Raw genomic sequence first — 26650 nt, forward strand, 5'->3', positions numbered from 1 at the left:
AAGGGCTCCCAGTGCATTCACTCCTGCCCCCATCACCAGACACCCATTTGCTGCCTGGCTTTAGTACGGTTGATGGCTTGACCAAGGTCAGAAGTGGATTACCAGCACAAAGGAGGTTATTTCCAGAGCACTGCTTCCCTGTAGGAAGATGGATTCTGGTGGCAAGGAGGACACCCAGGATGACCAGCATCTTCCACAGCTGCAGGAGGCTGACGGATCCCCAGTCTGTTGGGGTCCGCCTAAGGTGCGTAGTCAGCACACTGCTTTTCTCTCAGGGTCTGCTCCCCTAACCTTTGTCATACCAGACTAACCCACAAGGCAAAAGGGCAGTGTGCCGCCCATGAGGAGGCCCAACAGGTAGGGATGTGCATATTTCCCTTTCAAGACTATACATGGTCTCCGATACGATACATGAACGATACGTTTTAGTTTGAAACAATTTGGCGTGATTCGGTTTGATTAGATGAAGGAATCGATGTATGTGTAAATTATGTATATGTCTATGGTGTATGTAGGCACCTGAGCTGAGCCATAAGGGAAACTGGGCCTCTACCACCCCACTATCAGTTAGGGGGGGTGAATGTTTGCTTTGCCCCACACACACTTTTGATCTGAAATCACCATTACTCACTAATTTATTTGACATTTTTGCAGATTAATAGTGATAGAGCTAGTAATCTATCAATATTGATCTTAAAACATGTCTTTGACATAGCCAATTAATATATTGCACAAGTTTGGATTTCACCTCGAATAGTTAGGTGCGTTTTTATGATTTCCCACTCGTCTTCTGGACAAGACACGCCCTCGCTGAAGCTGAAATGCTGCAATTGGTTACTCACTGCTAGTCTCGAGAATCCTCCTGACTGGCCAGCTGAAGAGCACAACATGTGTGTCTATTATAATAAGCATTCTGTCTCTGAAATATTTACTGTGGAGAGCAATGTATTTGTATTGCTTTTTTCTCCTTAGCAATAAACATACAGATCAACAACTCTGCTGGATCAGCTGTTTTATTCGAGTCCTAAAATTCAGTTCTGTCCAACACTTATTGAAACCAAACATCCTATTATTCTGAGTAAAAATGTCGACCTTGAAGTTGCACAATATAGTAGCAGAATATAATAGAAAAAGCAGTACGCCCTGATGTTTAATTCTGTCCACCAATACCATATCCATTCATTGACTTATCTGAAAGATCAATGCCACTCATAAAACAAACTTTTGCATAAAGATTTTGCATATAAAATGTAGATTATATTTCATATCGTTCCATCAAACTCATTGACACATTGACATTCAAAATAGTAATTGAATCAATCTACCGTGCAATCTCACATTAATCATTAAATACGTACATATTGTACACTCCTTATTTGGATCAATCAACTGTACAATGTTACATTCATAATAAAATAAATACTTAGTGAAATATTTACACAAAAACTTTGCTTCCACCAGGGTCTTCTGACCCTAAATAAACTGTTCTGTGAGCTTCTGGTAGAAGTGCAGCATTGGTCAGTTGGAGTGGGTCTTTTCTGTTAGGTCAGGGGATTCGTCTTTCGAACTTGACAAGTTTGACAACATGGACAACTGTTGGACAACTATAGTAAAATAATGTGTGTATGTGATCTGAATATGACACTGATTTTAATTAATAGCCTAATACATTCATGTCAAACACATTTAGCCAACAACAACTATCTGTCACGGGATGACGCTGGAGAGGAGATGCAAGTACGGGGATTCAAATATTTAATAAGGAACGGACATAGAACGAGACAGGAACAGTGTCAACACACGGGTAACACAGACAAATTACAATTAATGCAGCAGCGGGGAACAGAGCTGGGGAACTGACAAATATAGGGGAGGTAATAAACAGGTGATTGGGTGAGTCCAGGTGAGTCCAATATCGCTGATGCGCGTGACGAGGGAAGGCAGGTGTGCGTAAATGATGGTGGCAGGGGTGAGTAATGCAGGGCAGCCTGGCGCCCTCAAGCGCCAGGGGGGAAGAGCGGGAGCAGGCGTGACACTACCATGATGCTCTATTACGGGGTGGGGACTCAGTCGGGGTCTCAACTTACTGTTGTGAGACAGAATTTAAAAAAAAGTTATCTTGTTAAGTCAGTACAGTACAGCACATAACAGTAGAGTACAGTAAAGTACAGTACAATACATTATAGTGTACTCAACTCTAGTGTGCTCTTCTATGCACTGTATTGCACTCTACAGTACTGTAGTCTACTTTTCTTTACTGTACTGAACTTTACTCTACTGTACACTTCTGCACTGTACTCTACGTTTTCTTACTGTACTCTGTGCTTCACTGTACTTTGATGTCCAAACTTGTGCCCATCCCACATCGTGCCTCAGCCGGATCGTCAGTTCTTGTTCGCCCAGCCGGTCCAGGAGTTTTTGTTTGTTTTTTGTTTTGTTGGTGACGTCGGGGTGGATTGCGCTGCCGATGGAACCGGGGGTGACTAAGCCAGCCCGTCGGGCTTTCACGCACTGGCTGGCTCGACGGTTTGCTCGGCGGCTTCCCATCCCACGTCACTCTCCACAGGATCATCGTGTTCCCTCTCTGCAGCGGGATCGACAGGCATCTTGCCTCAGCCGGATGTTAGGCTCCCATGCCTCAGCCGGCTCGCCAGGCTCTCACGCTCCTGCCGTTTCGTTGGGCTCCCATGCCCCAACCGGCTTGCCCAGCGCCCATGTCTTGGCCAGTTCACCCAGTTGGGACGCCGGGTGGTGCCCCAAGGGGGGGGGGGGGTACTGTCACGTCTGCTCCCGCTCTTTCCTCGCCTGGCACTTGAGGGCGCCAGGCTGCCCTGCTTCACGCCCTCCTGCCATCAATTACGCACACCTGCCTCCCCTATATTTTTCAGTTCCTTGCTCTGTTCCCTGCTGATGCATTAATTGTATTTTGTTTTTGTTAACTGTTTGCTGAAGCTGTTCCTGTCTCATTCCATGTCCGTTATTTATTAAAGATTTTACTCCCCGTACCTGCTTCGTCTCTCCAGCATCATTCCTTGTGACACTAGATCTGTCGTCTTGCCAACTCCAATGGTCATTGTCATGTCTAACATGTTTGATAATGATCAAAGGAGTTGGCAAGACAGCACAAACAGATTTGGGAACAGGCTGTGTATCTGTTGGTGTCAAGTTTTGACCTCTTTCTTGTGCAATTCCCCACTTGAAAAGGACAGTCCCTCCACATTAAGATTTTAACTGGATTTCACTCAATAAACAGCCATGGAATCAGTTGTTTGTCTTTTATTTACCATTCTTTGGTTGGCAGTAAACAGGTGAAAAACCTCAAAAAAAGAGATGACAAATACAGGTTATTATTTGAGTTGACAACCTAATTAAATACACAAAATTATCCACATTTACCTCAGATAAACACATTTCTGCCATTATAAAATACAAGGTTTCCACTTTTAAGCAAATGTTTCCCCAAAATAGAAACCCACCATTTTTAATCAAATGAGCAGAATCAGTATATTTTTATCTAAATTTGCATTTTAGCCAAATACTTTCAAAATATTTTTAGTAGTAAAAAATTACATTTATTTTCTAATCAGTAGTTTTAAACAGACAAATCTTTCATTTTTTAGCCAAAGATTTTTTAGACTATACATTTGTTACTGAATTAAGAACTTGGTTTACTAAGATTTCTACAAAGTTTAAATTACTTTTAACCATTTCAAACAAGTTCTTTGTCAACAATGAATTTGGCTCTTCTTACTTTTCCTTTATACCCCACAAACAACATTTGAAGTTATAAATACCACTGCAAAAGTCCTATCAAAGTTAAGAGTTAAGAGTCTGTGTTTTCCAGAGTATCATTAGCAGTGCACCGCTTAAGTCAGTCTAGCCAAGCATGGCTAATATGGCGCTTACCGGCTGTCTTTCACAGTTTTGTGGAGGGCTTGGCTTGCACAGTCACCTTGATCACAACGATGAAGTTTCCTTGGTCTTGTGGTGTTATAAATGCTCCTTTCACTGCGGTCTAAAGACAACAGCAGAGCCAGGTGCTGGCACGCCCAGATTGCCTGGAAGATTTGTTCCACCTGGTTCACCACTGATTGAAGGAGGAGGAGTTTCACCACTGAGGAGCTCCCAGGCAGTTTGTCAGCACAGTTGGTATTATGTTTCTCAAGATGACTGTGTTGAGGTCATTATGAGAATAAGAAGCCTAGTGCTGCCTGTTTGCATGCTTTATTCAAAAACCTCTCATTATGGTCCCTCCTGTGAATGAGCTGGATGACTTCTACAAGGGAACATTCCCCTCAAGGAGGTCACCTTCGTTCGCCTCAATGACAACTTCCTGGCTGAGATGTGCGCCAAGTTTGGAGAGGTGGAAGAGATCTTCACTAGCACCAAGGGGTACATGGTCAAAGCCCTGCATAACACCTGTCATGGGGAAAATCGTTCACACTCAGCTGGATATCAAAGGTAGGATGCAACTTCCTGTCTGTATGGTTTGATTTTCTGTAAGCATTAGATTTTGTGAGTGTAGTGAAAAAACATGACTAATATTGAAGCATAGAGGTGTTTTATAGAGACATGAACAATTATTGTACTCAATACACCACAGGCTTCTCTGCTTCCTACCAGGGAGGAGGAACGCCCTCCCCACCTAGCTCCGAGACTCCGTTCTCACAAGTTTCGGGCTACGCTGATGCCAGATCAGTCTTTCCAAGTGACCCTGTTGGGGTGGATTTTTGATGGTCTTTGGAAGATGAGTGGCTACCCAGCAGTGGCTACCCTCCCCAAGACATGTTACCCTCCTCCTGCTCCTCCTGTGCCATCTCCTCCTCAACAACAATATACGATGCCGCTCCCTGCACCCCAGTATGAGCAGGCCCCTCTGGCAGACAGGGATAGAGGGAGGGACAGGGATTTAGAAGGATGGCATAATGCTGTTGGGATTGGCTCTAGAAGGTATTTTTACAAGGAGGCCAACCCCTTTTCCATGTATTCCCACCACTCTGAGTGAGAGAGAGGGGAGAGGGGCTACAGATGGGACACACCTGGGCTCTAGAGCCCATCGCAGACACCAGAATCCAAACCCGGCGGCAGGATAAAATGACTAAATGGGCAGTTGAAATCGGTGTGGGGGCACAATTATTATTTAAATAAATTGCATTGGAATTATATTTATCTTTGCTTATTTCAAGCTATAAAGATAAAGTTAAAATGCAGAGGCTCCGAGACCATTGATTGAGTACTTTTGAAGTGACAGGTTGGCACAAAATCTGTAGCCTAGGTCAGCTGCTCTGTATCAGCACAATTGACAGAATCCAGAAATTCCAGAAAAAGATGTCATGGCTTTAGAAGCTTCTGATAGGCTAATTGACATCATTTGAGTCAATTGGAGGTGTACCTGTGGATGTATTTCTAGGCCTACCTTCAAACTCAGTGCCTTTTTGCTTGACATCATGGGAAAATCAAAAGAAATCAGCCAAGACCTCAGAAAAAACATTGTAGACCTCCACAAATCTGGTTCATCATTGGGAGCAATTTCCAAACGCCTGAAGGTACCACGTTCATCTGTACAAACAATAGTACGCAAGTACAAACACCATGGGACCACGCAGCTCAGGAAGGAGTCAAACCGCTCAGGAAGGAGACGCGTTCTGTCTCCTAGAGATGAACGAACTTTGGTGTGAAAAGTGCAAATCAATCCCAGAACAACAGCAAAGGACCTTGTGAAGATGCTGGAGGAAACAGGTACAAAAGTATTTATATCCACAGTAAAAACGAGTCCTATATCAACATAACCTGAAGGCCGCTCAGCAAGGAAGAAGCCACTGCTCCAAAACCGCCATAAAAAAGCCAGACTACAGTTTGCAACTGCACATGGGGACAACGATCGTACGTTTTGGAGAAATGTCCTCTGGTCTGATGAAAAATATATAGAACTGTTTGGCCATAATGACCATTGTTATGTTTGGAGGAAAAAGGGGGAGGCTTGCAAGCCGAAGAACACCATCTCAACCATGAAGCACGGGGGTGGCAGCATGATGTTGTGGGGGTGCTTTGCTGCAGGAGGGACTGGTGCACTTCACAAAATAGATGGCATCATGAGAAAATAAAATGATGTGGATATATTGAAGCAACATCTCAAGACATCAGTCAGGAAGTTAAAGCTTGGTCACAAATGGGTCTTCCAAATGGACAATGACCCCAAGCATACTTCCAAAGTTGTGGCAAAATGGCTTAAGGAAAACAAAGTCAAGGTATTGGAGTGGCCATCACAAAGCCCTGACCTCAATCCCATAGAAAAATTGTGGGCAGAACTGAAAAAGCGTGTGCGAGCAAGGAGCCCTACAAACCTGACTCAGTTACACCAGCTCTGTCAGGAGGAATAAAACAAAATTCACTCAACTTATTGTGGGAAGCTTGTTGAAGGCTACCCGAAACATTTGACCCAAGTTAAACCATTTAAAGACAATGTTACCAAATACTAATTGAGTGTATGTAAACTTCTGACCCACTGGGAACATGATGAAAGAAATAAAAGCTGAAATAAATCATTCTCTCTCCAATTATTCTGACATTTCACATTCTTATAATAAAGTGGTGATCCTGATTGACCTAAGACAGGGAATTTTACGAGCATTAAATGTCAGAAATTGTGAAAAACTTAATTCAAATGTATTTGGCTAAGGTGTATGTAAACTTCCGACTTCAACTGTAGATACATTTAGGCTATTTACATTAACAATAAACAAACACAGTAAGCAAAAGGCAAATGTAGATCCAAATAACCAAAACATACAGTGAGATGCAGCCATGAACACCTGTCTTGCCCAAAAAATAGGAATATAGGCCCGCATCAAACATGGAAAATTATGCCCCTCGTGAGTACAGCGACCAGTTGTGATATGGCGTGTAGCATGCTTCTTCTGTGCTGACTGAACACGTTTGTCAAAGTGGAAAATTAGTTCACGCATGGACGCCCCACTATGGACGCCCCACTCATGAGCTCTATGCTTTTGTTTTGAATATCGTTGGACATGTATGTGGCATTATGGGGTATGGTGCTAAACACCTTGGCAAGTTCCTTGTCTTTTCGGAGAGTGTATTCCATCATAGACAGTAAAAGTCCACTGCCCCCCTCCCCTCTTGACTCTATCATAACCAATGTCCCCCTCAGTGGTTGCTGGTCTGAAACAAGGAACTCAATAAAGTCCACAATCGCCACCAAATACATGAGATTTCTGGCCTGGTGCCCATCCTTAGCAAGTGTTGACACTAGGACTGTTACGGTGACCATATTACTGCCACACCAATGGTCACGAGTCATGATGGCAGTCAAGTTCCATGTGACCATTTAGTCACGGTAATTAGGCTTCTCCAAGCTCTGATGCTGCTGAAGGTCATCAATAGTGTGACGACCCTCCCTCTCTGTCTGCCGAGTTCTTTCTCTTTGCTCTAGTTTTCCTTAATAGGATGTCGGTGGGCGGAGCCGGGAGGGTCTTGAGCGAAATGGGACACACCTGGGCTCAGGTGTGTCCCAGGATAAATGCACCTCTTCCCCATTCATTGGGGAGACTCTCCATGCAGACACAGACAGATTTTGGTTGTGGCATTTTTGTGGCTGTTTGGCTTGTTTGCGTTGGCACCTTTCAACACCCCTCATTATCACATATATACACGGGACCACTCACTTACACTACTGATTACTGACTAAACACACACCATTGTCAATTGCATTTACTTTACTTCAGTTAATAAATATATTTTGTTATTCTTGATCTCCACGTTGTCTCCCTTTTTGTTACGGGCTTCGAGCCGGTTCGTGACAGTGGCCTAACAAACTTGCTAACTGCATGGTACTCAGCACTCTATTGTCCCTCTAATCACTCTGACATCAATGCAAATGTGATCGAAAATCTAATTAAACACTTCATTAGAGCCCATGAGCGCATGTTGCTTAACATTTCTATAGGCTATGTAATTGCGTGAGAAAACGCAATTTAAAAAAGGAGGATCACATCAGATTTCTATAGGCTACGCCTACTATATATCTTTCTCAACCTTCCTATTGTTAAGCACATTGCTTCTCTTTAAAACAGGAGTATAGCCTACCTGGCTGGCATGAAAATAAAATGAACCATGGGAAAAGCATCCTCTATTCGCTATTTAAGTGCATAGATATAAAAAATTGGGGGGGGATAATTTTCACCATAAAATACACCTTTATAGTAAAAGCATTACATGCATAATCGCATTTGTGGTCACTTTTGAGAATGGTGTTTCCCTGCTAATGGAACATTTTGCGCTTTAGCCTACTGCCATGTGCGCATTGCTTCTCTTATAATGTGAAAAAATAGCCTGTCCCGTACAATGTTTTGAATATTTATTTCTCGCACAGAATAGAATAGGACAAATGTTGTACTATGGGGGATAGTAGATTGACATAGGCTAGTGCTTCTGCTGTTCGTTAGGCCTACTCATCTTGTTGGCTGATGAAAAGTAAATCTGGACAATTATTCCAATATCTTCAATATGCGCCTCGGAATCTTCAATATGCGCCTCGTAATTGGATAAGGACGCATGCAATTGCTTCCCCAAATTGTCTGTCTTCACTTGTAGCCTGTGAGAAAGACCCAATCACGTGACTGAGAGCCATGTGAGTGAGAGGTGCTTCGGCACACAGCGGGGACAAGGGAATTATAATTATTATGTTCAGCCCAAGAGCATAACGGTCACTGGCCGCAAAAGGCACATATTCTTTTAGGGGGATTATGGCCACACAAAGTGGATGCAGACAGAAAATTTGAGGCATTATCAGCCGCTTGTCAAATTGTGAATGAGAGACTGATGAAGTGTGTACAGCCTGGGCAAAAAAACAAAGCAGAGCTCATGCCTTTCATACAACTTTTTTCAAATCATCATTAGAGTCGCATTATGCAGGATGAGAATGTATTAAAAATCAAAACATAGATCCCAACATTTGTATCACAACTAAAGTTACATAAATAACTCTAACTGAAGCATATAGGAGTACCTGTTTCTTTGTTAACCGCTCAACACAGAATTGCCATATGTGCGCACTCCCTCAAATCGTTTGGAGAAAATGTCCTTTCTATTTTATTCACCTATGTTCAATTGTTTTCTTCATACTATAAAATTATTAAAAATAATACCACAAAATTCTAAACAAATCTTGTCTGCTAAATGAACTAGTGTAGCCCACAGCCATATGGCAAAGCCAGATCAGGGCCTAAGATAAGGACAAAGCAGCGAATGCTATTATTTTCTTCTGAAATAGACAACATTTTCTTCATATCATGTTTCTTTAGACCTGTCTAAAATAAATAATGGATTTATTGTGATGGTGTAGGATATATTACATGGTTTATTAGACTTTTAAAGTGTAGACGTTCTAAAGGTCTGCATCAGTGGCTTGTAGGCTATGCGTGGAAGACAGGAGATGCTAAATGTGTTTGTTAATTAATGGTCAATTACCGTGAGCCCGGCAGTTATTTGCTTGACAATCACCGGTTGACGAAATTTCATGACCGCCACTACCCTAGTTGACACCAATGTTCCCATAGCACTTCAAACTTGTTTTTCTTTCCAAAGTGCAGTGCATTTCAAATGTTCTTTGCTTGATGCGTGCTAAGCGAATCCTTTGGTACAATCAATAGCATGCTTCCAGTTAGAATACCCAGCTTGGGTGAAGGCCTTTTCTGCGTGAGCATTGAACCCAACACAGAACTTTTGACATGGGAAACAAAACAGTTATCTGCAATAACTGAGTATTCCAGCCACTCTCTTCCTGTAAATCAGTTGCTATTAAATTACATTTTTTTCGACAGAAAACTGAAGCTAGGGTAGGATTCATGGCTAACCTGGGCTTGCTTCTCTGTTTCAAGATGATCAGGAACAGTCGGAGTTGTACGGGGCTGTGGGGCCATTATCCTGGCGTCACTTGTAGAAGAGTAGGTAGGCATCATCACTGTTGGGCTTGGCAGCAACCTGTTGAGTGAAATAGCTTCAACGGTATAGTATTTTATTACATGCTGACCACAGCGTCCACATTTCGCAAGTGAGTGTTGCAAAATAGATGTAAACATACATGTTGTTCAATCATTTCACCCAAACTGCTTGCACGCATCAATGAGCATCTGCGTAGCCAGGTGCTAAAATAGAACTTGGTTCTATTTATTTTTTTTTTACTTGTGACGCACTTCAAGTCCCGCCTCTCCCATGTCCTCATTGGTTATTAGGAGTGCATACCCACGTGGTGATTGAAAGCTGAACTGAGGTTCACACTCCAGTCCAGTTGGTGGTGGTAATGCACCTTAACGTTGGTTGCCAACCGCCATCTAAAGAAGAAGAGATTACTAGAACCTAACTAGGTTTCCCCTTTTTTCTGTGGATATATTGTCAGAGTAGGGAACATTCTTTGTTTGACTCAGAATGGGTCAAAATTCTACAAAGATGCAGGAAATAAAGGACCTTGTGCATTTCAGGTAAAATAATATCCCAATGTTTATATCCCAGGACAAATTAGTTAGCATCAGCAAGCTAGCTAGCTAATATCCATCAATATTTCATGTGTCTCGACCTGTCCCCAAATTAATATAGTTAGTTCAGAGTTCGTTTTGATACTTCAACCTGCATGTCCTGATCGCGCCTGGTGTGGATGGACAAAATCAACATGTGAATGCCCTGGTGTAGTCAGCATGTTAGGATCCCCAATTAGCTGCAGCCAAGGCAGCGGCTACTCTTCCTGGTGTCCAGACAGGAAACACAACAATAAATAGAATACATAATATACATAACACCACATTATACAATTCAAAATACAATACAAAATAAAATATTTATGCGTTTCTTCACAGTCCCTATCATCCCGTAAGGCGTTCTTTTATTAGTTTTTGAATCTGGATTTATTGCTAGCTTGAATTACCTTGGGAGGCAGAGAGTTTCATGTAGTCATGGCTCTATTTAATACGGTGTGTTTCCCAGCCTCTGTTCTGGACCTGGGGACTATGAAGATACAATGTCATGTGTGGTACCAATGAGTGTACGAACTGTGAGCCAACTGCTTGAACAGACAATTCGGTACCTTCAACACATCAACACCTCGCATGAAGTCCAATAGAGATGCAGTCAATCTCTCCTTAACTTTGAGCCATGAGAGATTGACATGCATGTTATTGACATTTGCCCTCCGTGTACATCTAAGTGCAATATGTGCTGCTCTGTTCTGGACCAACTGCAATTAGCCTATGTCTTTCTTTGCCACACATGATCACACAACTGGGCAGTAGTCCAGGTTAGGGCTTGTAAGTTGATTGAGATATACCTCTTCCCGTTTTAGCAACCACTGAGTCTATATGTTTTGATCATGACAGCTGACAGTTACACCCAGCAGTTTAGTCTCCTCAACTTGTTCAATCGCCACATTATTCAATAATAGATCTAGATTTAGGTTTAGGGTTGAGCAAGTGATTTGTCCCAAAAACAATAATTTTAGTTTTTGAGCTATTTAGCACCAGCCTATTGCTAGTTACCCATTCTAAGCTGACTGGCGCTCTGTTAAGGGGGTCAGTTATTTATTTTACTGTCGTAGGTGACGTGTATACTGTTGACTCATCAGTGTACATAGAGACACAGGCTTTATTCAAGGTCAGTGAAGGTAATTTGTAAAAACAGAAAACAATAATGGCCCAAGCCGGCTAACCTGCAGCACACCACACTCAACCAAATTTGCATTAGAAAGGCTTTGATTAAAGAAAACCCTATGTGTTCTATTAGATAGCTAAATCTCAATCCATTATAAGGCAGAGGATGTAAAAACATAACACCTACATTTTTGCAAAAATAGGTTATTACGAATGATATCAAAAGCTGTACTGAAGTCCAACAAAACTTCTTATCAATTTATTTTAGCCAATCATCAGTCATTTGTATCAGAGCCGAGCATGTTGAGTACCCTTCCCTATGAGCATGCTGAAAGTCCGTTGCGATTTAGTTTTCTGTAAATTAACATTGTGTTTGGTCAAACACATTTTTTCCCCAAAAGTTTCCTAAGCAACGTAACAGGCAGATTGGTTGGCCGTTTGAAACATTAAAGGGTGCTTTGTTAGTGACTCTTGCCTCCCTCCAGGCCTGAGGGCCCACAACGTCTTCTAGGCTTAAATTGAAGATGTGGCAAACAGGAATTGCAATCTATCCTGCCACCAACTTCAAAAATGTACCATGCAGGTTGTTAGTACCAGGTGACTTGTACTTATTTATAGATAGCAAAACAATGTACACTCTTCAACACCAACTTTGCGGAACAAAAACTACAGTGCTTGTCTTTCATTATTTGGTCCAATATGCATGAAATATGAAGGCTCAGCATTTGTTGTTTGCATGTCACGCCTACATTCGCTAATTTTGTAAACAAAAAAGTTATTAAAATGGTTGGAAATATCAAAGGGTTTTGTTATGAACAAGGCATCTGCCTCAATGAAGGATGGAGCCGAGTTCGCTGTTTTGCTTGGAATTTAATTTAATGTACTTAACTTTCCTTGTTTTTGGATGAAAATCACATGTTTTGTCCATTAAAATAACATGAAATGTATCGGAAATACAGTTTAGACATTGTTAATGTTGTAAATGACTATTGTAGCTGGAAACGGCAGATTTTTTAAATGAAATATCTTCATAGGCATACAGAGGCCCATTCCCAGCAACCATCACTCATGTGTTACAATGGCATGTTGTGTTAGCTAATCCAAGTTTATCATTTTAAAAGGCTAATTGATCATTAGAAAGCAATTTTTCAATTATGTTAGCACAGCTGAAAACGGTTGTCCTGATTAAAGAAGCAATAATACTGGCCTTCTTTCGACTAGTTGAGTGTCTGGAGCATCAGCATTTGTGGGTTCAATTACAGGCTCAAAATGGCCAGAAACAAATAACTTTCTTCTGAAACTCGTCAGTCTATTCTTGTTCTGAGAATTGAAGGCTTTTCTATGCGAGCAATTGCCAAGAAACTGAAGATCTCATATAGTGCTGTGTACTACTCCCTCAACGTCAACAGTGAAGAGGTGACTCCGGGATGCTGGCCTTCTAGGCAGAGTTGCAAAGAAAAAGTCATATCTCAGACTGGCCAATAAAAAGAAAAGATTAAGATGGGTAAAAGAACACAGACTGTGGACAGAGGAACTATGCCTAGAAGGCCAGCATCCTAGAGTCGCCTCTTCACCGTTGACGTGGAGACTGGTGAGACTTGCGGGTATTATTTAATGAAGCTGCCAGTTGAGAACTTGTGAGGCGTCTGCTTCTCAAACTAGACACTACAAATACCTAGGTGTCTGGTTAGACTGTAAACTCTCCTTCCAGACTCACATTAAACATCTCCATTCCAAAATTAAATCTAGAATCGGCTTCCTATTTCGCAACAAAGCATCCTTCACTCATGCTGCCAAACATACCCTCGTAAAACTGACCATCCTACCGATCCTCAACTTCGGCGATGTCATTTACAAAATAGCCTCCAACACTCTACTCAACAAATTGGATGCAGTCTATCACAGTGCCATCCGTTTTGGCACCAAAGCCCCATATATTACCCACCACTGCGATCTGTACGTCCTCGTTGGCTGGCCCTCGCTTCATACTCGTCACCAAACCCACTGGCTCCAGGTCATCTACAAGTCTCTGCTAGGTAAAGCCCCGCCTTATCTCAGCTCACTGGTCACCATAGCAGCACCCACCCGTAGCACTCGCTCCAGCAGGTATATCTCACTGGTCACCCCCGAAGCCAATTCTTCCTCTCCTGCCAGTTCTCTGCTGCCAATGACTGGAACGAACTGCAAAAATCACTGAGCTGGAGACTCTTACCTCCCTCACTAGCTTTAAGCACCAGCTGACAGAGCAGCTCAGATCACTGCACCTGTAAATAGCCCATCCAATCTACCTCATCCCCATACTGTATTTATTTATGTATCTTGCGCCTTTGCACCCCAGTATCTCTACTTGCACATTCATCTTCTGCACATTCTACCATTCTACCATCTACCAGTGTTTAATTGCTATATTGTAATTACTTCGCCACCGTGGCCTATTTAATTGCCTTACCTCTCTTATCCTACCTCACTTGCACATGCTGTATATAGATTTTTCTACTGTATTATTGATTGTATGTTTGTTTATTCCATGTGTTACTCTGTGTTGTTTGTGTCGAACTGCTTTGCTTTATCTTGGCCAGGTCGCAGTTGCAAATGAGAACTTGCTCTCAACTAGTGTACCTGGTTAAATAAAGTTGAAATAACATTTTTTAAATAATAATGTATTTGTCCTCTTGCTCAGTTGTGCACCGGGGCCTCCCACTCCTCTTTCTATTCTGAACAGTTTTCAGCTGTGCTGACATAATTGCAAAAGGGTTTTCTAATGATCAATTAGCCTTTTAAAATTATAAACCTGGAAAGGGCTAACACAACGTGCCATTGGAACACAGGAATGTGGTTGCTGATAATGGCCATGTATGCCAACATAGATATTCCATAAAAAATCTGCCGTTTCTAGCTACAATTGTCATTTACAACATTAACAATGCCTACACTGTATTTCTGATCAATTTGATGTTATCTTAATGGACCAAAAAATTAAATTGCTTTTCTTTCAAAAACAAGGACATTTCTAAGTGACCCCAAACTTTTGAACGGTAGTGTACATATTACCTCAATTAACTCGACTAACCTGTGCCCCCTCACATTGACTCTGTACCGGTACCCCTTGTATATAGCTTCGCTACTGTTATTTTATTGTTGCTCTTTAATTATTTTGTATTTTATTTTTTCATTTTTTCATTAGCTACACCTGTTTTATTCGGTGCATGTGAGAAATAAAAATTGGTTTGATGGTTGAAGTGCTTAATTCACTAGGACAAAACACAGATAAAACTTTGACAGGAACAGTTTCTCCATGTCTGGGACCGGTTTACAACACTGTACAAAACAAGGCTCACCAGAGTAGCTTGATATTAGTAGTAGTAAGATTTTAAACTTCATGAAGGAAAACTTACCGACACTGCCTGCCTCTGCTTACTTGAGTGTGGAGAAGTGTCACACTCATCTTGGCAAGGCAATTTGTATTTCTCCCTCTTCAGTTCCCCATGGCTTGGGGTTATGTTGGCATCTGTAATCTGCCTGAAATGTAAAAATGTTCCTTTCTTGTCATGCTCTGATATCATTCATATCACTAATCATATGAATTCATCTAAAGTCACATCACAACATAATAGATAGATAGTTGTTATTCATAACCATAAAGTGCATCTAAAGACAAAACACTTTTCGGGCCAACTGGTTGTTTAGGTCAATCTGTCCTCCAGGTGAAAGGTAATGATTTGATCCACTGCTAAATGTCCTCGATTGTAGTCAGTTGCATTCAACGTTTGGCTTGATTTGTGGTCTGTCTGATGGTTTTGAATCCACAGACATGGCATTCATATTCAGATGCTTAACAGTTCTATTAGAAATAATGTTGTTACAACAATAATAGCATCCAAAATCTATTCATATTTCCATGCCCATGTACCGTGTGTGTCTGTTTGTATCTGTCCATCTCTCTGATACTGCCCTCTCTATCTCTCTCTTTCTCTCTCCAGGCATAACATTGGCTAAACTAACTTTCAATAAAAATGGACAAACCCTCAATGCTGGGTACTAAGCGATATTATTTCCAGGGGTGACACAGTGAAATACCTCCTTGTTGGTCATGCAGGGCTTGAGGTGTCATCATCAACAACTATTTTCTAATGATGCTTTGTGATTCTTAGTGAAACAAATACTTTTGACACCCATGTCAAAATAAAGTTTATAATTGCCGCTGACTTGATTAACTAACTTGGATAACGTTAGTTAACGACTCATTCACTCTGTAGCCTAGCGTTGAATAACAAAAACTAGATTACCAAAACAGAAAATAGGACTTATTTCAGAGGATATATCATCAATTATTAGCTTTTCTTTGTCCTATCTGAGCCCACCATCTTCAACAGCTGATCAGGATTTATTTTTTTCAATTTTGCAGCACGGCAGTCAAAAGCGCTCTCAAGACCCTTGCTCAAGACTAACGACCGGCAGCCAATCGCAGCACTTCAGTGGGGGAGTGTCTAGCCCAGAAGACGAGTGGGAAATCAAATAACACTGCTTCTCCCACTTCGACCATGCAGTGAGGTTCGCAAAAGTGATTGCTGTCCTCTTATGAAATTATGAACTTTACCCTGTGTATCTAAAAATGACCATATACACACAGATTTATTCAATCAAAACTACCAAAACTATTGTTAATTGTGAACCTGAACATTCAAAATACAATCTAATGTAAGCCCCGATCATCATGTAGCCTATAGCCAGATGAGAGTTGTGTCGCAGGTGTTTTATTCCGGTAAAACACAATTTACAACAGGGCATTTAATAAAAAAGAACACAACAAATTACATTGGTTTTAACTAAAGTAATAAGCCTAATATTGCGCAAGATAGGTTTAAGGAATAGGTCCACGTCTCATTGGTCAGCACGCGATGCTGTGCACAATTTGACTAGGCTACTGATATTGCCATGCATTGTTCGGCATGCAAAATGAGCTGTAGATCAATGACTATCACATACAGCAATTACATGCTTAGTTCTACACTGAAGGAGATGATGCAGTTAGTCTGTATCAGCATCTACAGATGTGTTACCTATCAGTAAAACTTCAACTAACTATCTACTAACCCTAACCCTAGCTCTAAACCTAACTTTAACCCTTATCCTAACCCCAAACTTAAGACTTACCCTAACCCTTATTCTAAACCTAACCTTAGCTAGGTTAGGGGTTAAGGTTATGTTTAGGAGTTATGTTAAAGGGTTAGGGTTAGGGGACGGGTTAGCTAACATGCTATGTAGTTGCAAAATAGATAAAAAGTAGTAAGTTGTTGAAAAGTTGCTAAAATGCTAAAGTAAAGATATTCAAAACTCGCAACCTTTTGGTTATTGCCTTAAGTTACCATCTGTCTAATGTAACTATACCAAACATAACATATCATAATAATGAGTATCCCAGATGTACGTTTACTATGTTACATCTAGTCTATCAGAACACGTTGAGAGAGCAGCTGTTCAGACTGTAGCTGGTGCTGAAGACTCCAAAAGACATAGACATGATTTCTCGTCTTTCTTCTCTCTCCTTTCTTTCTTTCTTTCTTTTTCTCTTTCTTTCTTTCTCTCCCCCTTCCTCTCGAATAATTCTCTCTTCTCTCTGCAGGATAAAGCCACCAGGCCCCCCCTTAATCAGTCCTCGTCCCAACACACCTGCCATGTCATTCTGACCTGGTTGTGAGCGCTCAGGCTTTCAGAACCCACCCTCTCCTGCACTCTTTGATGTGCAGAATGAACGTGTCCCATGGCGCACACAAGAGAGAGAGAGGTGGAGGACGAGAGAGAGAATGAAAGAGAGAAGTGCTCTTATCTATTCCATCTCTCCTCCTTTGGCGTCGTCAGTGATTAATTCTGGAGCCCAAAACAGTGACTTCCTCTCGCATTAATTTAATAAGTAATATGACACCTGCGTAGAGAAGTGCGAGCAGGTTCAGAGGATGCCTGAATGCTGAATTCTGCCCTGTGATAAATCATTACCCATTAGAGACCTGTGGGCCTTGAATGACTTAAACAAATGAACGTGTCTGCTTTAATAAGACCTTCAGTTACATGGATGTAGTCGATGCAGCCATTTTTTTTTACAAAAAAGAAAAGTCCAGAAGAGACTTCACTTATCTTGCCCTGTATGACACTGTCATCTGTTCTACCCTGTTCTTTGGCTCTGTTTTAATTAATTGGTTTGGTTTCCTTTTACAACTTTAAATTCAACATGACATTCATGTTGGAAATAAGAGTTTGATGTTAATGACATTAGACTTACTGAAATTGTGAGAACATACCATTCTACAGACACGTTGTTCCAACAGAGAATCGTCCAAATTAGCATTTGTCCTTTTATTGGACTACAGGACTAGACTGACTTCACCCTTCATCTGCAGACAGAAAACGAGACATCCCCTAAAGAAACTTGCAGGATAGTAAGGTAGAGAAATGCATGGCCTCATACAACTAGCATAACTGTATAGCTCTAAGTAACGTACTTGAATCTCCTCTTCAAACGTTTACTGAGGAGCAGCCAGGCAAACCTGCACATGTACTGTGTTCTAAGGCTCATGGCATACCATGTGTCTCTATACTTATCATAATGAGGTTCCTAGATATGTCCATGACTCACTGCATGGCTTAGCTATAAGTATGTATGATATGCCAAGGGCTGAGCTGTAATCCACAGTACACACTGGCCTACTGGGTATTCTACAGCCTTAAGACTGTGTGTTTTAGCGCGCAACGGCAGGGTGCATGTGATGCGTCTAGTGCAGTAGTGCCTAGGTAGAGGTAAATTGCTTGCATACTCTAGCTTACAGCTAGCTGCCGCCGTTTAGCCCTTGTGGGTAACTGGGGAGCAGCTTCTTGCACAAGTTTCACCTTGTTGCTACAAAGCCTCTGACCAAGAATCGTGTCGATAGGGACGTAACATTCCCCAATACACATCGGTCCCCGGTCAAATGTTTAATATATGAGTGCATTAGTCTGCATGGGACCTCAAACCGATCCAAAAGTAGTATGCATCAGTCAGAAAATGTATTCAAATGTTACGAATTGCTGGTACACTAAAATGTTTTGCTCAAATTACTTTATTTCTACCTCTCATCTTTTGTGACAACTGCAGATCACACTTTATTTGGAGTGTCCAGAATTTCCAACTGTAGAAACTCTACATACGGTCATACAATCAACAAACTTTCTGTTGATAAGCAACTGCTTGTTAATGTTAACAAGCTAGCTAACGTTAGCCACCTAGCCACCTACCTAGAATTATTTTTGCAAATCCGTAACATATACAGTTGAAGTCGGAAGTTTACATACACGTAGGTTGGAGTCATTGAAACTCGTTTTTCAACCACTCCTCAAATTTCTTGTGAACAAACTATAGTTTTGGCAAGTCAGTTAGGAAATGTACTTTGTGCATGACACAAGTAATTTTTCCAACATTTGTTTAAAGACAGATTATTTCACTATACTTCACTGTATCACAATTCTAGTGGGTCAGAAGTTTACATACACTAAGTTGACTGTGCATTTAAACAGCTTGGGAAATTATGGTTCATCCTTGGGAGCAAATTCCAAACGCCTGAAAGTACCACGTTCATCTGTACAAACAATAGTACGCAAGTATAAACACCATGGGACCACGCAGCCGTAATACCGCTCAGGAAGGAGACGTGTTCTGTCTCCTAGAGATGAACGTACTTTGGTGAGAAAATTGTGAATCAATCCCAGAACAACGGCAATGGAACTTGTGAAGATGCTGGAGGAAACAGATACAAAAGTATCTATATCCACAGTAAAACGAGTCCAATATCGACATAACCTGAAAGGCTGCTCAGCAAGGAAGAAGCCACTGCTCCAAAACCACCATAACAAAGCCAGACTACGGTTTGCAACTGCACATGGGGACATAGGTCGTACTTTTTGGAGAAATGTCCTCTGGTCTGATGAATCAAAAATAGTACTGTTTGGCCATAATGACCATCGTTATGTTTGGAGGAAAAAGGGGGAAGCTTGTAAGCCGAAGAACACCATCCCAACCATGAAGCACGGGGGTGGCAACATCATGTTGTGGGGGTGATTTGCTGCAGGAGGGACTGGTGTACTTCACAAAATAGATGGCATCATGAGGCAAGAAAAGTATGTGGATATATTGAAGCAACATCTCAAGACATCAGTCATGAAGTTAATGGGTTTTCCAAATGGACAATGACCCCAAGCATACTTCCAAAGTTGTGGCAAAATTGATTAAGGATAACAATGTCAAGGTATTGGAGTGGCCATCACAAAGCCCTGACCTCAATCCTATTGAAAATTTGTGGGCAGAACTGAAAAAGCATGTGCTAGCAAGGAGGCCTACAAACCTGACTCAGTTACACCAGCTCTGTCAGGAGGAATAGGCCAAAATTCACTTATTGTGGGAAGCTTGTGAAAGGCTACCCGAAACGTTTGACCCAAGTTAAACAATTTAAAGGCAATGCTACCAAATAGTAACTGAGTGTATGTAAACTTCTGACCCATTGGGGATGTGATGAAAGAAATTAAAGCTGAAATAAATCATTCCCTCTACTATTATTCTGACATTTTACATTCTTAAAATAAAGTGGTGATCCTAACTGACCTAAGACAGGGAATTTTTACGAGTATTAAATGTCAGGAATTGTGAAAAACTGAGTTTAAATGTATTTGGCTAAGTTGTATGTAAACTTCCAACTTCAACTGTAGTACTTTCTGAAAATTCGGAACATATAATAGAACTTGTAATTCATAACATATCATACGAAATGGGTGTTGGACATACAAAAATATGAACACAACATGTAAACTGTTGGTCCTGTGTTTCATGAGCTTTAATGTTCCATATGCATAACAACCTTATTTCTCTTAAATGTTGTGTGCAAATTTCTTTTCATCCCTTTTAGAGAGTGTTTCTCCTTTGCCAAGACAATCCATACACCTGACAGGTGTGGCATATCAAGATGTGGCATATTAAACAGCATGATCATTACACAGGTGGACCTTGTGCTAGGGACAATAAAAGGCCACTCTAAAATGTTTTGTCACACCAGCACGTCTTTACCATGGTCTTGATCTGATCGCAGTCCGGTGTCGTAACCGACTTCAGCTTCGATGGCCACTGGCACACTGGAAAAGTGTGCTCTTCACGGATGAGTCCCAGTTTCAATTGAAGATGGCAGACAGTGTCTATATCGTGTTGTGGCTGAGCGGTATGCTGATGTCAATGTTGTGAACAGAGTGCCCCATGGTGGCGGGGGGGTTATGGTATGGGCAGAATTAAACTATGGACAATGAACACAATTGCATTTATGTATGGCAATTTGAATGCACAGAGATACCGTGATGAGATCCTGAGACACATTGTCATGCCATTTATCCCCCGCAATCACCTCATGTCGCAAGGATCTCCAGTTAATTCCTAGAAGCTGAAAATGTCCCAGTTCTTTCATGGCCTGCATACTCACCAGACATGTCACCCATTGAGCATGTTTGGGATCAGTCAAGTGAAATAAATAAATGAGGCCCTAATTTATGGATTTCACATGAGTGGGAATACAGATATGAATCTGTTGGTCACAGATACCTTTAAAAAAAGTAGGGGATGTGGATCTGGATCGATGTGTACAACATTGTATTCCAGTTCACGCCAATACCCATCAACTTCGCATAACCATTGAAGAGGAGTGGGACCACATTCCATAGGCCACAAACAACAGCCTGATCAACTCTATGCGAAGGAGATTTGTTGCGCTGCATGAGTCCAATAGTGGACACACCAGATACTGACTAGTTTTCTGATCCACATCCCTACTTTTTAAAGGTATCTGTGACCAACAGATTCATATCTGTATTCCCACTCATGTGAAATCCATAGATTAGGGCCTCATTTATTTATTTCACTTGACTGATTTTCTTATATGAACTGTAACTCAGTAAATTCTTTGAAATTGTTTCATTATGCGTTTCTATTTTTGTTCAGTGTACATACCATACCAAACAAAACGTAACATATCATACTAAATTGAGTGTCTCGTATTTACATACAGAGAACAGGTTGGATCTACAGTATACTGTACACACCCCTTTGATATTCTACATTTTTATCAAAAAGCTGAATGTTTTCAGTGTTATTTCTTGGAATAATTATTTGAGAAGAGAGAGAGGGAAGAAAGAGAGGGAGGGAAAAGCAGATGAACTCCTGCATTTTTCAGCATGTTCTTAATAAAAAATATATATATTTAGAGTTAGATCAACTTGGATTTTTTGGTCAGGAACACATACAGGATGTTACCCTCTACAACATAACCTTCACTCCAAATCAAAACTCAAAACCCACAACCTGATTTTGGATGGAATTATAGAATCACCTGGAAGGCTTACAACTACCAAAGATTATTATTCCAACGCTATACAGCAAATGCTCTGGAAAAAAGAAACCTGAAAACACCATACAACCTGGAACTGAGTGAGTAATGTTTAGTCTGAAGCTATATTTTATTTCCAAAAGCCAAGAAGAAAAATAATTAAACTTACTTTATAAGGACTGAATGCTAAATTAAGGCTGCCAAGCTTGATACAACTTCAATTAGCACTGACATGCCAAGTGAGAGGTGTCAAAGACCTTTAGCACAACAATGGCAGGAGAGTCGAACAGTCTACTCCAACAAAATGGAGAGGCCTTAGAATCTGCCTCCCGCTGTTCAGAGGTAATTAAAATACAGTACCCTGTGTATGTAAATAATGATAAGGCAAGAAAATATCACAAAATGAAGCTCCTTATGGTAAATCAAGAGACACTTTTCGCTGACTATTATAAAAATGGGAACATTAGCAACCGCATCTTCCACACAAACCATTCCCTGGCATGGCACAGTGCTATATTAGCACACCACCCCTCTGTTAATAACCTCTCTGGGATATTCGGGACGCAAGCGTCCCACCTTAACAACAGCCAGTGAAATTGCAGGGCGCCAAATTCAAAACAACAGAAATCCCATAATTAAAATTCCTCAAACATACAAGTATTTTACACCATTTTAAATATAAACTTGTTGTAAATCCAGCCACAGTGTCCGATTTCAAAAACACTTTACGACGAAAGCACACCAAACGATTATGTTAGGTCAGTACCGAGTCACAGAAAAACACAGCCATTTTTCCAGCCAAAGAGAGGAGTCACAAAAAGCAAAAAAAACTCCTTTTTGTTCACGCGTTTAGTACACAATCCAAACTCACGAGGCGTGGACAAGTCCAGGCGAAAGTTCAGACGAAAAGTCATATTACAGTTCGTAGAAACATGTCAAACGAAGTATAGAATCAATCTTTAGGATGTTTTTAACATAAATCTTCAATAATGTTTCAACCGGGGAATTCCTTTGTCTGTAGAAATGTGATGGAACGCAGCTAACTCTCACGTGAGCGCGCGTGATCAGGTCATAGCACTCTTCCAGACACCTGGCTCAAACAGCTCTCATTATCCCCCACTTCACAGTAGAATCCTCAAACAAGGTTCTAAAGACTGTTGACATCTAGTGGAAGCCTTAGGAAGTGCAATATGACCCCATAGACACTGTATATTCGATAGGCAATGACTTGAAAAACTACAAACCTCAGATTTTCCACTTCCTGGTTGGATTTTTTCTCAGGTTTTTGCCTGCCATTTGAGTTCTGTTATACTCACAGACATCATTCAGAGTGTTTTCTATCCAAATCTACTAATTGTATGCATATTCTAGCTTTTAGGACTGAGTAGCAGGCAGTTTACTCTGGGCACCTTTTTATCCAAGCTACTCAATACTGCCCCTCAGTCCCAAAGAAGTTTTAAGAGAGGTGGTGTTAACGAGGGGTGGAAACTCAGGATACTAGGCAACGAGGACTCTGAGTCAGCTAATTTAAATCTCTATAAGTCTGGAACAGTAATGGTACAGGGGAACCCCAAACAGTTTCAGCTGGACTTTCACCTAATCAAAGAATTTGCCCAGCAGGAGAAGCTCTCCCTTGAGAAAGATACTCCCACCCCGAGCGGGTCAGACTAGACCTCTTCATTATATAACCCCACAGACGAGCAACCCCAAGTGAGGTGATTACACTCCAGTCAGCACAGACCCAGACAACAGTCCAGCACAACAACAGCCCCTTAACCAGCCCCGGAGAGCAGGAGGTGGAAAGAGACAAATCTGCTCTCTGGACTGTGGTGAGACAACTTCAACAATATAAAAAGCAAAAGCAGGAGAAGAACAGAGCACTAGAGGAGAGGATCAGACTGCTGGAGGAGAGGTTGAGGGGGATGGCGTGTGACAGAGAACAACCCACTAGAGAGGTGGCCACCCCCGCAGAGAAGCCAGCAGAACAGCCGACCTCCGCTCCCGACAAAAGTCAACACCACAGCAGAACAGTCCACCCCAGACCCTCCCTCCCTCCACTGGGATTCTCTGCCTCTAACCCTATTACAGGGGCTGAGTCACTGGCTTACTGGTGCTCTTTCATGCCGTCCCTAGGAGGGGTGCGTCACTTGAGTGGGTTGAGTCACTGACGTGATCTTCCTGTCTGGGTTGGCGCCCCCCTTGGGTTGTGCCGTGGCGGATATCTTTGTGGGCTATACTCGGCCTTGTCTCAGGATGGTAAGTTGGTGGTTGAAGATATCCCTCTAGTGGTGTGGGGGCTGTGCCTTGGCAAAGTGGGTGGGGTTATATCCTTCCTGTTTGGCCCTGTCCGGGGGTATCATCGGATGGGGCCACAGTGTCTCCTGACCCCTCCTGTCTCAGCCTCTAGTATTTATGCTGCATTAGTTTATGTATCGGGGGGCTAGGGTCAGTTTGTTATATCTGGAGTACTTCTCCTGTCTTATCCGGTGTCCTGTGTGAATTTATGTATGCTCTAATTCTCTCTTTCTCTCTTTCTTTCTCTCTCTCGGAGGACCTGAGCCCTAGGACCATGCCTCAGGACGACCTGACACGATGGCTCCTTGCTGTCCCCAGTCCACCTGGCCGTGCTGCTGCTCCAGTTTCAACTGTTCTGCCTGTGGCTATGGAACCCTGACCTGTTCACCGGATGTGCTACCTGTCCCAGACCTGCTGTTTTCAACTCTCTAGAGACCGCAGGAGCGGTAGAGATACTCTTAATGATCGGCTATGAAAAGCCAACTGACATTTACTCCTGAGGTGCTGCACCCTCGACAACTACTGTGATTATTATTATTTGACCATGCTGGTCATTTATGAACATTTGAACATCTTGGCCATGTTCTGTTATAATCTCCACCCGGCACAGCCAGAAGAGGACTGGCCACACCTCATAGCCTGGTTCCTCTCTAGGTTTCTTCATAGGTTTTGGCTTTTCCAGGGAGTTTTTCCTAGCCACCGTGCTTCTACACCTGCATTGCTTGCTGTTTGGGGTTTTAGGCTGGGTTTCTGTACAGCACTTTGAGATATCAGCTGATGTACGAAGGGCTATATAAATACATTTGATTTGATTTGACCATAGCATCGTCATCACAGCAGAGCAGACAAATTAAGAACCCCAAGCCCAGGGGATCTCACCCCCTCTGAGCACCCCCCCATGTCAGCCACCCTGATAGCCCTCCTGACAATCCCCCCACACAGACTGAGGACATACACAAGACACAGATTGTAGTCCTTATGGACTCAAATGGGAAATATATACAATAAAAAATAAAAAATCTCCCAAACACAGTGTGTCTAAACTCTGGTGTCCAAACACCCAGCGCGCCCTAGACCTTCTGTCTGAGGACCAACTAGGTTCACCTAGTGTCACACCCTGGCCTTAGTTATCTGTGTTGTCATTATTATTTTAGTTAGGTCAGGGTGTGACATGGTGTAGTATGTGTGTTGGTTTGTCTAGGGGTTTGTAGGTTTAATGGGGATATGTCTGGTCTAGGTGTTTGTATGTCGATGGCTGCCTAGATTGGTTCTCAATTAGAGACAGCTGTGGTTTATTGTCTCTAATTGGGAGCCATATTTAAGGCAGCTATGGGCATCATGTGTTTGTGGGTAATTGTCTATGTTGAACGTTTGTTGCTTGTCTGTGCACTTACGTTATTTAGCTTCACGGTCGTTTGTTGTTTTGTTAGTTTGTGTATAGTGTTCGTTTCGTGTTTTTTCTCTCTTCCAAAATAAAGAGATGTATTTTGCACACGCTGCGCCTTGGTCCTCTCTCTCTCACGAAGACGATCGTGACACCTAGCCACATAATAATACACACAGGTGATTGAAAAAGCTTCTTCTACTTTCCTCAATGCACAAGTGGTTATCTCCACCCTGCTACCACGAAAAGACTTCCACCCTGCTACCATACACCGGGTAAACACAAGTATTTCCCGTGACTGTGCCTCAAAACCAAATGTTTTCCTGGCCCACCACTCCACAGTGAACTTGAACAGCCTCTCTGACCAGGTCCACCTATACAAGGCAGCAGTGCCCACCTTCGCCCGGACTCTAAAGGACATCGCTCTTAAATGCAACAGATCAATAGACACCCCGCCCAGACCAGTGAGACACTCTCCCAGACCTGCGGGACCCCCCCCTGGACCTACACATAGAGGTCCTACATCTCAGACCACAACCACCACCCCCCCAATTCAACCATGCCCACACACAATTTAGGCCCCCTCAGATCAGACCTCTGCCCCTCCTGCCCACCCCATGCACCCCACCCCCGCAAAGAGGGCCTCAACATGGAAGTCACACATATGCCCAGGCTGTGAGCGGGCAAACAGGCCCAACCCCCACTCTTACACTAGCCCAAGCCAATGGCATGTACCAGATGCTCAGCAGGCTCTGCTCACACTTACTGGTCTGAGGCCAAACCACACAACCAACAACATTGTACACTTTATGGAACACAAAGCCTTTACTATCTCATCCTGGAATATCCAAGGCCTGATGTCATCTGCCGTTGACCTAAAGAGCAGGAACCTGGACTTCATCAAAGAAATCGGAAATACAGACATTGTC

This window comes from Salvelinus alpinus, chromosome 6, assembly GCF_045679555.1.
Source record: "Salvelinus alpinus chromosome 6, SLU_Salpinus.1, whole genome shotgun sequence".
Classification (NCBI taxonomy): domain Eukaryota; kingdom Metazoa; phylum Chordata; class Actinopteri; order Salmoniformes; family Salmonidae; genus Salvelinus; species Salvelinus alpinus.